General features: G+C 49.6%; 1 protein-coding gene across 1 annotated transcript in view; it reads left to right on the plus strand.

Moving 5' to 3' along the window:
- Window positions 1-3752: 3752 nt before the first annotated feature.
- Window positions 3753-12825, plus strand: part of KLHL28 (kelch like family member 28) — a 48687-nt gene continuing 39614 nt past the window's right edge. The window contains exon 1 of the mRNA XM_068254357.1: window positions 3753-3846. The gene's annotated coding sequence lies outside the window, so the exon portion shown is untranslated. The remainder of the gene's footprint in view (window positions 3847-12825) is intronic.

Raw genomic sequence — 12825 nt, forward strand, 5'->3', positions numbered from 1 at the left:
GGTTTGTACCTGGAATTATTTTTGACACAGCACAGCTCAAGAGTACACAAGACAAGATATCCAATACTATAGTAGAACAAGGTATACAATAGTAGTACAGAAGGACAGTAGAATAACTTAAGTTAAGAAGTCAAGACAAGTTACAGTCAGGGCCGGCCCGCCCATGAGGCGGGGTGAAACTTTTGCCTCAGGCGGCACTTCTGGGGGTGCGGCACCCGCCCGTCCATGGGTGTGAGGGGCCGCCCGAGCTGAAGGGGATAGCGGGCAGGAAGGGGGTATTGGGCCTCGCGGCGGGGAGGGGGGTCGGACCCCCACTCCCTCGCCTGGGTCCCCCGTCCTCCGCTCCCCTCCAGCTTTAAAAAGTTGCGTGGCTGGCTGCAGCTGTAAGAGGCAACGGGGGGGGGGGATCACTCACCTCTTCCTCGTTCCAGCGTGCGCTCCACTGACGTCACTTCCTGCGGCGTAGCAGGAAATGACGTCAGTGGAGCGCAGGCTGGGCTGGAACGAGGAAGAGGTGAGTGATCCCCGCCCGTTGCCTCTTACAGCTGCAGCCAGCCACGCAACTTTTTAAAGCTGGAGGGGAGCAGAGGACGGGGGACCCAGGCGAGGGAGGGGGGGTGATTTGCTTAAAGCTTGCCTCAGGCGGCAAAAAGTCTAGGGTCGGGCCTGGTTACAGTGATGTGACGTGGGTGGGCATCTACTTGGGTGGGGAACGTTGAAACAAGGGACTGTGATTGGGAGGGTAGGTTGAGGAGTTCAACAGCTTGGGGAAAGAAGGAGTTTCTGTGTCTAGTGGCCCTGGTGGATAAGGACCTGTAGCGGCAGCCTAAGGGGATTAGATTGAGATAGCGGTTGCCGGGGTGGGAGGGGTCTCTTGCTATCCTAACGGCCATTAAGCACAGCCTAGAGGAGTAGAGAAGGTTGTGGTGGGAGGGGGGTACCGATGATCTTTTCCACAGCCTTTATGACTCAGCAGAGTAGAAGCAGGTCATAAGGTCTTGCAACATTCCAAACTATTTCAGTTGACGTAGGAAAAACAGTCGTCGTTGGGCTTTTTTCAGGGTTTTTGTGGTATTTTCCTCCCACCTTAGGTTGCTGGATATGGTGGTGTGGTGCCCGGCGAGCATATGGGACTCTGGCGACCTCTTTGATGAGGACCGGGGGAGTTCAGGATGGCCTTTTCTGAAATCTATGATTTTAGCTGTGTTCAGGACAAGCTTGTTCACCTTGCACCAGTTGCAGATATTCTTAATCTCTTGGCGAATTTCCAGCCCTTTGTAGTCTGTGGGCTCCCTCAGTATCAGTCCGTTCTGCCACAGTCAGGTAAAGACTACTAAGCATCCACACTACTCCTTGATCATGCTCCCGTTGCCAGGAACGTTCTACACATTAGTGTTGTCCGGATCATAAACGATTCGGATCTTTGATCCGAATCTATTTTGTGAGTCAAATCATCTGAATCATCAAAATGAGTGATTCCGATCGCAAAAGGGGTGGGGCCAGGAGCGACACGCCCCCTCTCAGCGGGCAGCGGGGTCCTGGAAGCAGAGCAGAGATGGATCGCTCTGTTGGAGGGGACTCAGGGGAGCCAGCCTTGCAGGGACAGGTAGAGAGGACATGGGTGCCACTGCCAGATATGTGTAGAGCACACATACTGGCTATAACGTGCTGCTCATTACAGGCTGTCTGTTCCGTAGTTGTGCACAGTGAACACATTGGAAACTTTTGGCTCAGCTCAGCATAGCTCAGTAACTTTGCAGGCATTGTGATTGCAGCGTAATATGATCCTCCTGCACTCGGCACTAAACAGCTGCACTTATCTTTGGGGAATGCTATCTTTCACTGTGCGACGTTTCCATTCAAGGTATACAGATGAACATGTAGGTGAAATATATGTAAAGCATATGATTGCAGCATGTGGGTATTGTGTGCAAGCAAACATGTCTGCTCTCTGCTTCCCTCCTCCCTTCTCTGTCCACTCCCTGCCCTCTGTCCATCTTCTCCCCTTCTCTGTGTGCCAACCCCCTCCCCTTCTCCTGTCCTGCTAGTCATTTCAACCCCCGAATCATTCGGTAGTAAAATGATCCGAGATTCGGATCAAAGATCCGGATCTTTTCAATGATCCGATTTGAATCATCCGGATCATTGAAAAGATCCGAACTTCCCATCTCTACTACACATGCGCAGTTACAAGCATTAACTAACTACGCAGGCGCAGAATGCTCTGGCCAAGGGAGCACAACCAAGGAGTCGCATGGCCAGGGCCGCGCATGCGCAGCACTCAGCGATTATGTGGGCTGACAGCGGGAGAGCAGATGGGACCAGACAGACACCAAGGGAGCCCAGGGACTACTGGGGGCTGGAGGAAGTCCCAGGTAAGTATCAACCCATTTGATGTATTTGTCTCAGGTTTACTTTAAAAAGCACCAGAGACAAATAGAACATAAGAATTTATACGTACCTTTGGCTTCCACCACCCCCTGTAGGGCTGTCTGCTTGATCACCATCCTCCCAGACCTCTCCATTTTTCCACAGTCTGGCCCTGTAAATTCATCGATTGGCCCAGTCAGGGGAATCTGTAACAAAAAAAAAAAAAAAAAAAGCCCTGGGAGGGGGAAGCCTCTGGATCCTAATGAGACTTCCCTTGTCCTCTTCAGTCTCAGGGATCCAGCGCTGGCAGTCCCCGTGAAAAATCCGCCACTCGGATGCACACTAACGCCTGCAATATTACCATCTGCACAAGAACAGTAGTGGCTTTCCAATGGGCTCCGGCAGAAATAGCCAAACGAGTCCGATTAGGTCAGCTCTAAGGGGAAGGCGCGAGTTGCCTGTGCAGTAGAGAGGACCCTATTAGCCTCAGCTATTTGCGCCAGAGCCCATTGGAAATCCACTACTGCGCCAGATAGTAAATATTGACATGTGTGAGTAAATATTGACATGTGTGCGGTTTGGGGACTGCCAGCGCTGGATCGCTGAGGGTGAGCAGGATGGGAGAAGCCTCATTAGGATCCAGTCTTCCCCCTGAGGTAAGTGTCCCCAAGGGAAAGTTTTCTTTATTACAGATTCCCTTTAAAGGGAACCTAAACTGAGGATATGGACTTTTCCTTTTAAAATAATACCAGTTGCCTGACTCTCCTGCTGATCCTGTGTCTAATACTTTTAGCCACAGCCCCTAAACAAGCATGCAGATCAGGTGCTCTGACTAAAGTCAGACTGGATTAGCTGCATGCTTGTTTCAGGCGTGTGATACAGCCACTTCCGCAGCCAAAGAGTTCAGCAGAACTGCCACGCAACTGGTATTGTTTAAAAGGAAACATCCATATCCCTCTCAGTTTAGGTTCCCTTTAAGGTGCCCCATAAAAATCTCTGTCAACACCTCAATTGTTCTGTGAATGGGACCCAGTCTGGTGAGGCTGCCTGCAGAAAAAAATACACAATGCATGATTTAATTTAACTGCTTCTTATTGTAGTTCTCTCCATCTTTGCAAACACAATTTCTATCATGGTGGGACTTCTGGTTCTCTCGGGGCTGGATCATGGATATTCCTCTCCTCCTTGTTGCCAACTGTCCCCCATAGAGATATTGCAGCTATTTCCCTACCAGGATTCCCCTGAGAGACCTCTGCAGCACTGACACACTTCTTCACTAGCTCAGGGCTCCGCCCCCCAACTTGCGCGGTGCACACCGGGGAATGTAGTCTACAGTGACAGTGCTGTGCCGCCTCCATGATATGGTGCTGGGTGGAGTCTGAGTGACCTGGAAGTGACGAGCCCTCCGCTGTGTTTGGGTTGAGACAGGAGAGGAGGCCAGGATCGTGTCTGTTCCGCTGTCTCCGGGTGACACAGGTGTGTATCCTGCAACACCCGCCCGCGGGAACGGGGAGGGGGGACACAGGTCTGCGGGGACACAGAGGGTGGGGGGAGAGAGAAGAGCTGGACTGGGTTGTACAACGGGTAGAGGTCATGTGTCATTTTGACAGAGGGGTCGCTGGATGTGCAGGAGACAGGTGACAGGGTGGGCTGGGTGTGCAGGAGACAGGTGACAGAGCAGAGGGGTGACTGGATATGAAGGAGACAGGTGACGGGGGGTGTGTGCAGGAGACAGGTGACAGGATACACAGGTGACAGAGCAAAGGGGCGGCTGGATATGAAGGAGACAGGTGACAGGGGGGCTGGGTGTGGGAGCTAGTTTACTTTAGGGGACCCACCATAAATCCCCATAGAGAATTGTGCAGGTGACAGCAGAGGGGTGACTGGATATGAAGGAGACAGGTGACAGAGGGGGGGGGCTGGGTGTGCAGGAGACAGGTGACAGGATACACAGGTAACAGAGCAGAGGGATGGCTGGATATGAAAGTGACAGAGGGTGATAAACATGAAGGAGACAGGTGACAGAGGTTTGGCAGGATATGCAGGAGGCAGGTGACAGAGGAGTGGCAAGATATGAATGAGACAGGTGGCAGGATATGCAGGTGACACAACAGGTAACAGAGGGGTGGCAAGATACAGGTGACAGATTGGTGGAAGAATACACAGGAGACAGGTGACATGGGATGGCAAGAAATGCAGGAGGCAGGTGACATAGGGATGGCAGGAGACAGATGGGACAGATGACAGAGGGTTAGCAGGATACACAGGAGACAGGTGACACGGGGTGGCAGGTTATGCAGGTGAGAGTGGGATGGAAGGATATGCAGGGGAAAGCTGAGACAGGTACCAGAGGGGTGGCTGGATATGCAGGAGACAGGTGAAAGAGGGGTGACTGGATATGAAGGAGACAGGTGACAGTAGAGATGGGAAGTTCGGATCTTTTCAATGATGGCACAACAGGCGACAGAGGGGTGGCAAGATATGCAGGAGACGTGACAGATTGGTGGAAGAATACACAGGAGACAGGTGACATGGGATGGCAAGAAATGCAGGAGGCAGGTGACATAGGGATGGCAGGAGACAGATGGGACAGATGACAGAGGGTTAGCAGGATACACAGGAGACAGGTGACACGGGGTGGCAGGTTATGCAGGTGAGAGTGGGATGGAAGGATATGCAGGGGAAAGCTGAGACAGGTACCAGAGGGGTGACTGGATATGCAGGGGACAGAGGGGTGGCTGGATATGCAGGAGACAGAGGGGTGGCTGAATATGCAGGAGACAGGTGATACTGGGTGGCAGGTTATGCAGGTGAGAGTGGGATGGAAGGATATGCAGGGGAAAGCTGAGACAGGTACCAGAGGGGTGGCTGGATATGCAGGAGACAAAGGGGTGGCTGGATATGCAGGAGACAGAGAGGTGGCTGAATATGCAGGAGACAGGTGATACTGGGTGGCAGGTTATGCAGGTGAGAGTGGGATGGAAGGATATGCAGGGGAAAGCTGAGACAGGTACCAGAGGGGTGGCTGGATATGCAGGAGACAGAGAGGTGGCTGAATATACATACTTAGCTGACAGCAAGGCATGTGGGAGATGGTATACAGGCAACTTAACCTAGCAATAGGGTAGTACCGGTAGACCTAGATAGGACTGTGTATGCAGGAGATAAAGATAGCTGATGTGGAGGTCAGGCAAGTGGGAATGACTGGAGAAAATCATACAGGAGAATTTGCATGTGAGTGTGCAGAGGGCTTACTAGTTTGGCTGTTTTATTTCCCAACCCCCCATTTGGCACCTCCCTAATACAAATTCAAATGTCCTAGCTCAAGGTGAGGAGCATGGATTTTTTGTACTTGCATGCCTCAGATGAGTCAGTTTTAAAGCAGACCAAACTCTTCCACAGCACACAATGAAAAGGTTTCATACCACATATAAATGATGTAGAAATCCACTGCTCTGTGTGTTTGTTTAGCAACATCAGAGTGTAATTAGCCTTATCAGTAGCTGTGAATGAGAGTGCCAAGCGGTGGTTCTGCCTGTACAGCAAAAAAGACTGAAGCTTATCCCTTTCTGTGCTCCCTGGAAAGTTATTCCATTTAAAACTAATAGTCTAGAGCAGAGAGAGTTCTGTGTTTAGACCCACTATAAAGGGAACTCGGCACAGATTTTTTTTTTTTTTACTCTGAACCTCTTCAGAAAGGGGGGGGGGGGGTTGTGACACTGAATGTTGTGAGAGGTGTTAGGGGGAGCAAGATTGGTTACCTACAGGGGGCTTCCCGCGTGAAGCCCCCCATCCCTGTGATGGTCGCCATTGCGACATACAGCTCCCAGCAAGCATTGTGGCCGGGAGCGAGCTTCAGGCGCGGGTCCTTTGAATTGTGGCTGGCTGTGGATGGGATGGCGACAATCACAGTAACGGAGGGCTACACATGCAGCTCCATAGGTAACCAATCATGCTTCCCCTAGCCTACCCCCTTCCACGGCATTCAGTGTTGCAAACCTCCCTGTGAGCTTCAGTGTAAATTTTTCTTTTCCTGTGCTTAGTTGCCTAAGCCTGAGATGGCTCAAAATAAAAAAAATTATACATAGCTGGGGCTTCCTCCAGCCCCCTATAGGCTAATCGGCCTCTCGCCATCCTCCTCTGCCGCCTGGATCCTCTGCACTTTGGCCCAGTAATTCTGCTAGTCGGCATGTACAGCGTATGCCTGGCCGTGTACCCTGCCGCGCTCCCCTTCCATGGAGAGTTCTGCGCCTTTGCAGTACTACTGTGCAGAACACTCCAGGCTGGGGGAGAGTGTGCCGCCGGACTTTGCCTGCGCTGACTGACAGACTTACTGGCCCGAATTGTGGAGGACGCAGGCGGAGGACGGCAAGGGAGCAATCAGTCTCAGGGCTGTGCAGTCGGTACATAAATCATCCGACTCCTCAGTTTATGAAACCCCCGACTCCAGGTACCCAAAATTGCTCCGACTCCTTGACTCCGACTCCTTGGTCTAATTTTTACAAAAGCTATGGATTTGGTTCAACATTTATCCGACTCCTCAGTTTATTGAAACCACCAACTTTGACTCCAGGTACCCAAAATTACTCAGACTGCACAGCCATGATCAGCCTGAAGGGGGCTGCAGGAAGCACCTGGTATAAATATTTTTTATTTTATTTTGAGCCATCTCGGTTACACTTTTACTCTAGTTAGAAGGCAAGAAAGTGATAAAACTGCATGGTATGTTGAGGGCAAATTGTGTGCATCACTGCCTATGCTCGTTAGAAGCTATGCCATGTTCATACTCGCTCCCAAAATACATAAGGAAGGGCTCCCATTACAGTATACCACATTCATGATTCTAAAGAATTCCTCTCGAAAGATAGTAAATTAAGCTTGGGAACAGTGATGTATGAAGTGTAGCGTCCACTGGTGTGGCTTAGGAGCTCTGGGCTCCAGTGCCAGTTTTACAATGGGCCCCCCAAGCACTCTGTACAAAACAATTGATACGGTGTACCAAAACCTGCCAAGGACAACCACAGTATTAGAGTAGTAAGCAGGGGACGGGGAATTGTTTGTTAATGATTACCACTATCATAGCTCCCAACTGTCCCTCTTTGGGAGCACTGTCCTTGTGTCCCTCTTCCACTCATTTGTCCCTCTTTCAGGACCGATGTACAGATTTATGTAAATATTTATATTTTTCTAATGAAAAATGTGTTAAATTGACTTTAAATTGATATATTTCTTATTTTCAAATGTTAATCTAAAAGAAAATGAACCAAGAATTTTAAAACACCTCTTTCTTATGAAATCTTTATATTATGCGTGACTAGGGGTGTGATTAGGGGTGTGGCTTAAAGCGAATCAGAGCCGAAACTCGGGTTTAAAATCTGCACTTACCATTGAAAGAGGGAAGCTGCAGATCCTCTTCCTGGTTTATGTGCTCTCAATGGGCGCGTGAGCCCGCATGCGCAGTAGCTCGGAGCCAGCGGTTTCATGCTACTGCGCGGGTGGGCTAAGTCGGCCATTGCGCACACTTCAACCAGGAAGATGAGATGGGCGGCCATGATGTGATTAGCGTCAATGCATGGTCGCTAATCTTCCGGGGGGCCCGCGCTCAGCAACGGGGGACCAAGGAATAGCGGGGGAAGCCTCAATTGGATCCTGAGGCTTCTCTCTCTTTAGGTACCGGTAAATATCTGATTTTGCCAAAGCTTGGGTACACCTTATGGCTTTGTTTACATTATAAATCGCCAGCGCTATCGCAAGAAGACTCTTGTACCCGGAAATGAATAAATGGGCTTGATTCACTAAAATGGGCTTGATACACTGGTCGATTTGCCATCAGATCGACCAACAGATAGATCCCTCTCTGATCGAATCTGATCAGAGAGGGATCGTATGGCTGCCTTTACTGCAAACAGATTGTGAATGGACTTCAGCATGAAGCCGTTCACAATCTGTGAAGCTGCCGCCGCCCCCCCCCCCCTCCCCCTTGCATACATTACCTGATCCGGCCGGCGCGAGTCCCTGCTCTCCTCTTCTCCATGCTTGGCTCAAGGGCTCCAGCTTCACTGAACTTCCTGTCCGGGGGAAGTTTAAACAGTAGAGGGAGCTCTACAGTTTAAACTTCCTGCCGGGACAGGAAGTTCAGTGAAGCCAGCCGGACTCTGAGCCCAGCGCGGATAAGAGGAGAGCGGGACTTGCGGCGGCCGGATCAGGTAATGTATTGCCGCTGTATTGCGTCGGTCGTTGGGCATTCGAACGCCGCTATCAACGCACCTACGACCCGCCGGCGATCGAGCAAAATCTTCCGCGCAGACGGAATGACGGAAACGATTGATTTCGGACAGAATTTGATCGTTCTGTCAGCGTTTGCGCAATGATCTCACAGCAGATTCGATCACAGTGTTCAAATCTGCTGTACATCGGCGGGAAAATCGTTAGGTGTATGGGCCCCTTAAGACAAATAGCATGCCTTATCAAAGTTAACACGCCTTATCAGAGTAGTATAGCAAGCGCTACAAACTTGCAGGGGCTCAGGGCAGGACAAGTGGAGCTCTCGTCATTGCCAATTAGTAGGCATACGTACGTAGCGCTCACTATGCTACTCTGATAAAGCGTGTTAACTTTGATAAGGCATGCTATTTGTCTTAGTGAATCGAACCTAATGTATTTATTCATTAAAACACTCGGGAAATCGCAATTCAAAGCGCTTTTTCAAGCGCTTTGCGATTTCCCTATACTTTCTATTGAACACAAACGCTCAGAAAATGGTACAGGAGCCGCGTTTGCGACTCAAAAGAAAGCTCATATATGAACACTCCTGTAGGAAATCATTGCACAAGTGCTCTTAGAGCGATTTCCAAAATTGCCAGCGCTTAAAAAAATCCGTAAACGGTCATAGTGTGAACAAGCCCTAAGTGTCCCTCCGTCTGATCTCAAAACGTTGGGAGGTATGACCATCATTCAGAACATCTACAGAAGTGATCATTACCAGCACCGGACCAATAAATGGCTAATACCGGTGTTGACAATCAGCCCTAGAGGCAACAAGTAGGGTTGCTCAAATACGGATCTGGGAGACATCCAAATAGTTCTATCGGGATATCTCCCAATTACCTGGGCGGGGGAGTCAATCTTACCTGTCTGACGCCTTCTTCGTTCGACCCTCAGGGCCTACCATGTGCTCCACGCGCGTCACGTGATTACAAACACTTCCTCCTTCAACCCGGAAGGAGGAAGTGTTTGTAATCACGTGACCGTCGCTTGGACCGCGTCGTGGGAGGCGCCGAGGGACGGACTGAAGAAGACATCGAACAGGTAAGATTGATCCCCCGCCCAGGTAACTGGGAGATATCCGGATCCGGATGTCTCCCGGATCCGGATTTGAGCAGCCCTGGCTTCGAGAAGGAGGATCTTTTGATCTAGCAGCCTTCAGTACATTTTCCCACACAAACTAATACCATGTTTTGAGTTGACCCACTCACTGGAACACATGCTGGTTGTTATTAGACCTTTACACCACTGTGCTAAGATAAAGTCCAGTGCAGTGGCAAAGCACGGGGTGTACCAACACTTCAGAGAATCTGAGCCTTTGTAAAAACAATTGTACTGTATAGTCAAAACAGAAAGCACCAGACTAAGGAACAGATGAGAGAATAAGAGATTGTGTAGCAAATAGTCATTCCATGTGTAGCCAGAGAGACCTGGGAGGATCTTGAAGCTCACCTACAGTAAGAGGGAGATGGAGGTAGCCATATTTATTTCCTCTTAAACAATGCAGCTATCCTGCTGATCCCCTGCCTCTAATACTTTTATCCATAGCCCCTGAACAAGCATGCAGCAGATCAGAGGTTCGCCTGAAGTCTTACTAGATTAGCCACATGCTTGTTTCAAACATTACTGAAACCCGAAACATTAGCGGCTTGCCAGGCAACTGTGATGGTTTTAAAGGAAATAAATATGCAGGCAAAATGGTGCTGTAGATTTTGGCGCACCGGGCACCGCCATAGGCTGTAATGGGAATTACGACTATACCTGCGCACAAGCAGTCATTTGGGTGTCGTCAAAAGACAGAGCCCAAATTACAATAAAAACAGTGTAATTGGTCCATCAGCAATAGCTGGCAGCCGAATTACGTATTTCCCCATTGTTCATGGTAACCTAGAGGGGAATAGTAATTAATGCCGCCGGGACTGTTGCATTAGCAGGGTGAGCGGTTTTTCAGCTTCACCCTGTGTTCAAATTTCCCAGCTCACTTCAGGTGTGCTTCAAAGCAGACCCAAACTATCACAACAAACAATGTAAAGTCAACAGATAGTTGCTGAAGAAATTCACTCTGTTTAGGCAGATCAACTTGTCTAATTAGTTCTTAGCAGCAACTGTGAACAGACCCCAGGAGAGTTCTGCCTAGGCAGGGCTCCATATAGTAATCACTGAGGCCTATCCCTTTCAGGCTAGGTGCACACATAGCAGAAACGTGTTTTTGCCGCAAATGAAAGTCTATAGGCCGCAGGAAAAAACACATGTGTTTTTAAAAACGCTGGTTTTATTGCATAATATTTATGAACGCATCAAAACACACGAATGGAAAGGCAATGGTATGCGTTTTTTGAACAAAAATTGTTTTGTGATGCATTTCCGATTCCTATTGTCTTCCTAGTGATTTGCATAAAAAGCAAAAGAAAAACTCATGAAAAAGAATACAAAACGCATATGTGAACCGCAAACGCATTGAAACACACGCAAAATGCTTAAAAGCATCTGCGGTAAAAAACATTAACGCAAACGCACCAAAAATGCAGTAAAACGCAAACAACATTGACATAAAACGCAGCTTTTCACGCTATGTTATGTACCTAGCCTCAGTGCCTTCTGCAAAAGGGAAACCAAGTGCTTCAGGTTTTTTTGTAAGATTTCCCAAAAATTTTAATGAACAGGGTCCCCCCCTCCCCCCAATAAAGGCTAATTGTGCTGTGTGTAATATTTTTTGGAGCAGAGAGGAAGTTTTGAGTTTAGTTCCACTTTAACCACTTCGGGACCAGCCACCCAACCCCCCTTAAGGACCAGGCATTTTGCGGTGGAGGGGGGTGCTCGCGTTTGGGGGGGGGCAGGTGGCCGGATCCCGGCTGTGGCTGGCTGGGCATGGTGTCCCCCATGGAGGCAGGTGTCCCTCCTTACGCCAGCAGCCATCACTCACCTTCCAGGCTCCAGCGATGAGCCGCAGTAGCCCCCTTCTTCTCCAGCCGGCATCTCCGCTCCAAATGACGCTCAGGTCGGGTCGCGGCTTGATGACGTCATCAAGCCACGATGTCTGCTGATCACTGAGGGGAGATGCCAGCTGTCATATGACAGCTCAATCTCCCCTCTCGGGTGCGCACGATCGCGTTGGGACAGTTGTTTAGCGCGGACGTTGAATCAACGTCCGGTCAGAACGGTAGCACCACCTGCTGGACGTTGATTCAACCTACGTCGGTCCCCAGAAGGTTAAAGAAACATCACACTCCCATTTTCTTCAAACCCAGAAACACACTGAGTATAAACAAAATAGCAGCGCAGAGAGGGAGAAATGCTGCTAGAGGTGGGCCGGCTTCACAGCCCAATGGAGAATGAATGTAAGTCTAAAGTACCTCAGCGCAGTGGATATAGAGTATACCCACGTTAATCAGGATGGCCACAGTACCTGTGAAGTTTTCCCACCTCTGGAAACAACGGGGGTGTGCTCAAGGATGACGTGTCTTGCTGTAATCCCGACAATCCTAGATGCGGCTGGCGGTTAATGGATGACGCCGGGTCCGCTCCGTAAGTATGGTGAAGAGGTCGCTCTGGGCGGATCTCCGGCTCTCCTGGTCATGTGATCTACGCTCTTTCCGGTTGTGCGCTCCACAGACGTCCCCTGCAGGAAAGGGCAATGCCGCGAAATGGCTGCAAAGGGAATAAAGGACAATAGTGCACACCGTGGGGGCAAAAGACCAGGCGCAGGAATCCACTGACTGAATGTAAACTTGTTTAATAGCATATATTGCAACGTAGCCTCCACTTCCCGACTCGAGTTTCGGCTTCAGATGTAAATTTTTTAGACCTGAACATATTTATTGAAAATGGTCGGTTGCTGACAAAGTGTTTTTTTAAGGACAGCGACCGAAATTCCTACATTGATTCAACTAGCTGCCATCACACCCCTTGGTTAAGGAATGTCCCTAGAGGCCAATTTTGTAGGGTACGCAGGAACAACCCCCGTTGTTGCCAGAGGTGGGAAAACTTCAGTAACAGGTACTGTGGCCATCCTGATTAACGTGGGTATACTCTATATCCACTGCGCTGAGGTACTTTAGACTTACAGAAACACACTGAGACTGACACTTGTAAACACCCAGTATCCAACATCAAAGGACAAAGCAGCTTAGTGTAGGTCTAGTAGAAAAGATGGTCACCTGTATGACAAGGAGAGACCAAGAGCCCAATGGT

This window comes from Hyperolius riggenbachi, chromosome 9 (assembly GCF_040937935.1).
Source record: "Hyperolius riggenbachi isolate aHypRig1 chromosome 9, aHypRig1.pri, whole genome shotgun sequence".
Lineage (NCBI taxonomy): Eukaryota > Metazoa > Chordata > Amphibia > Anura > Hyperoliidae > Hyperolius > Hyperolius riggenbachi.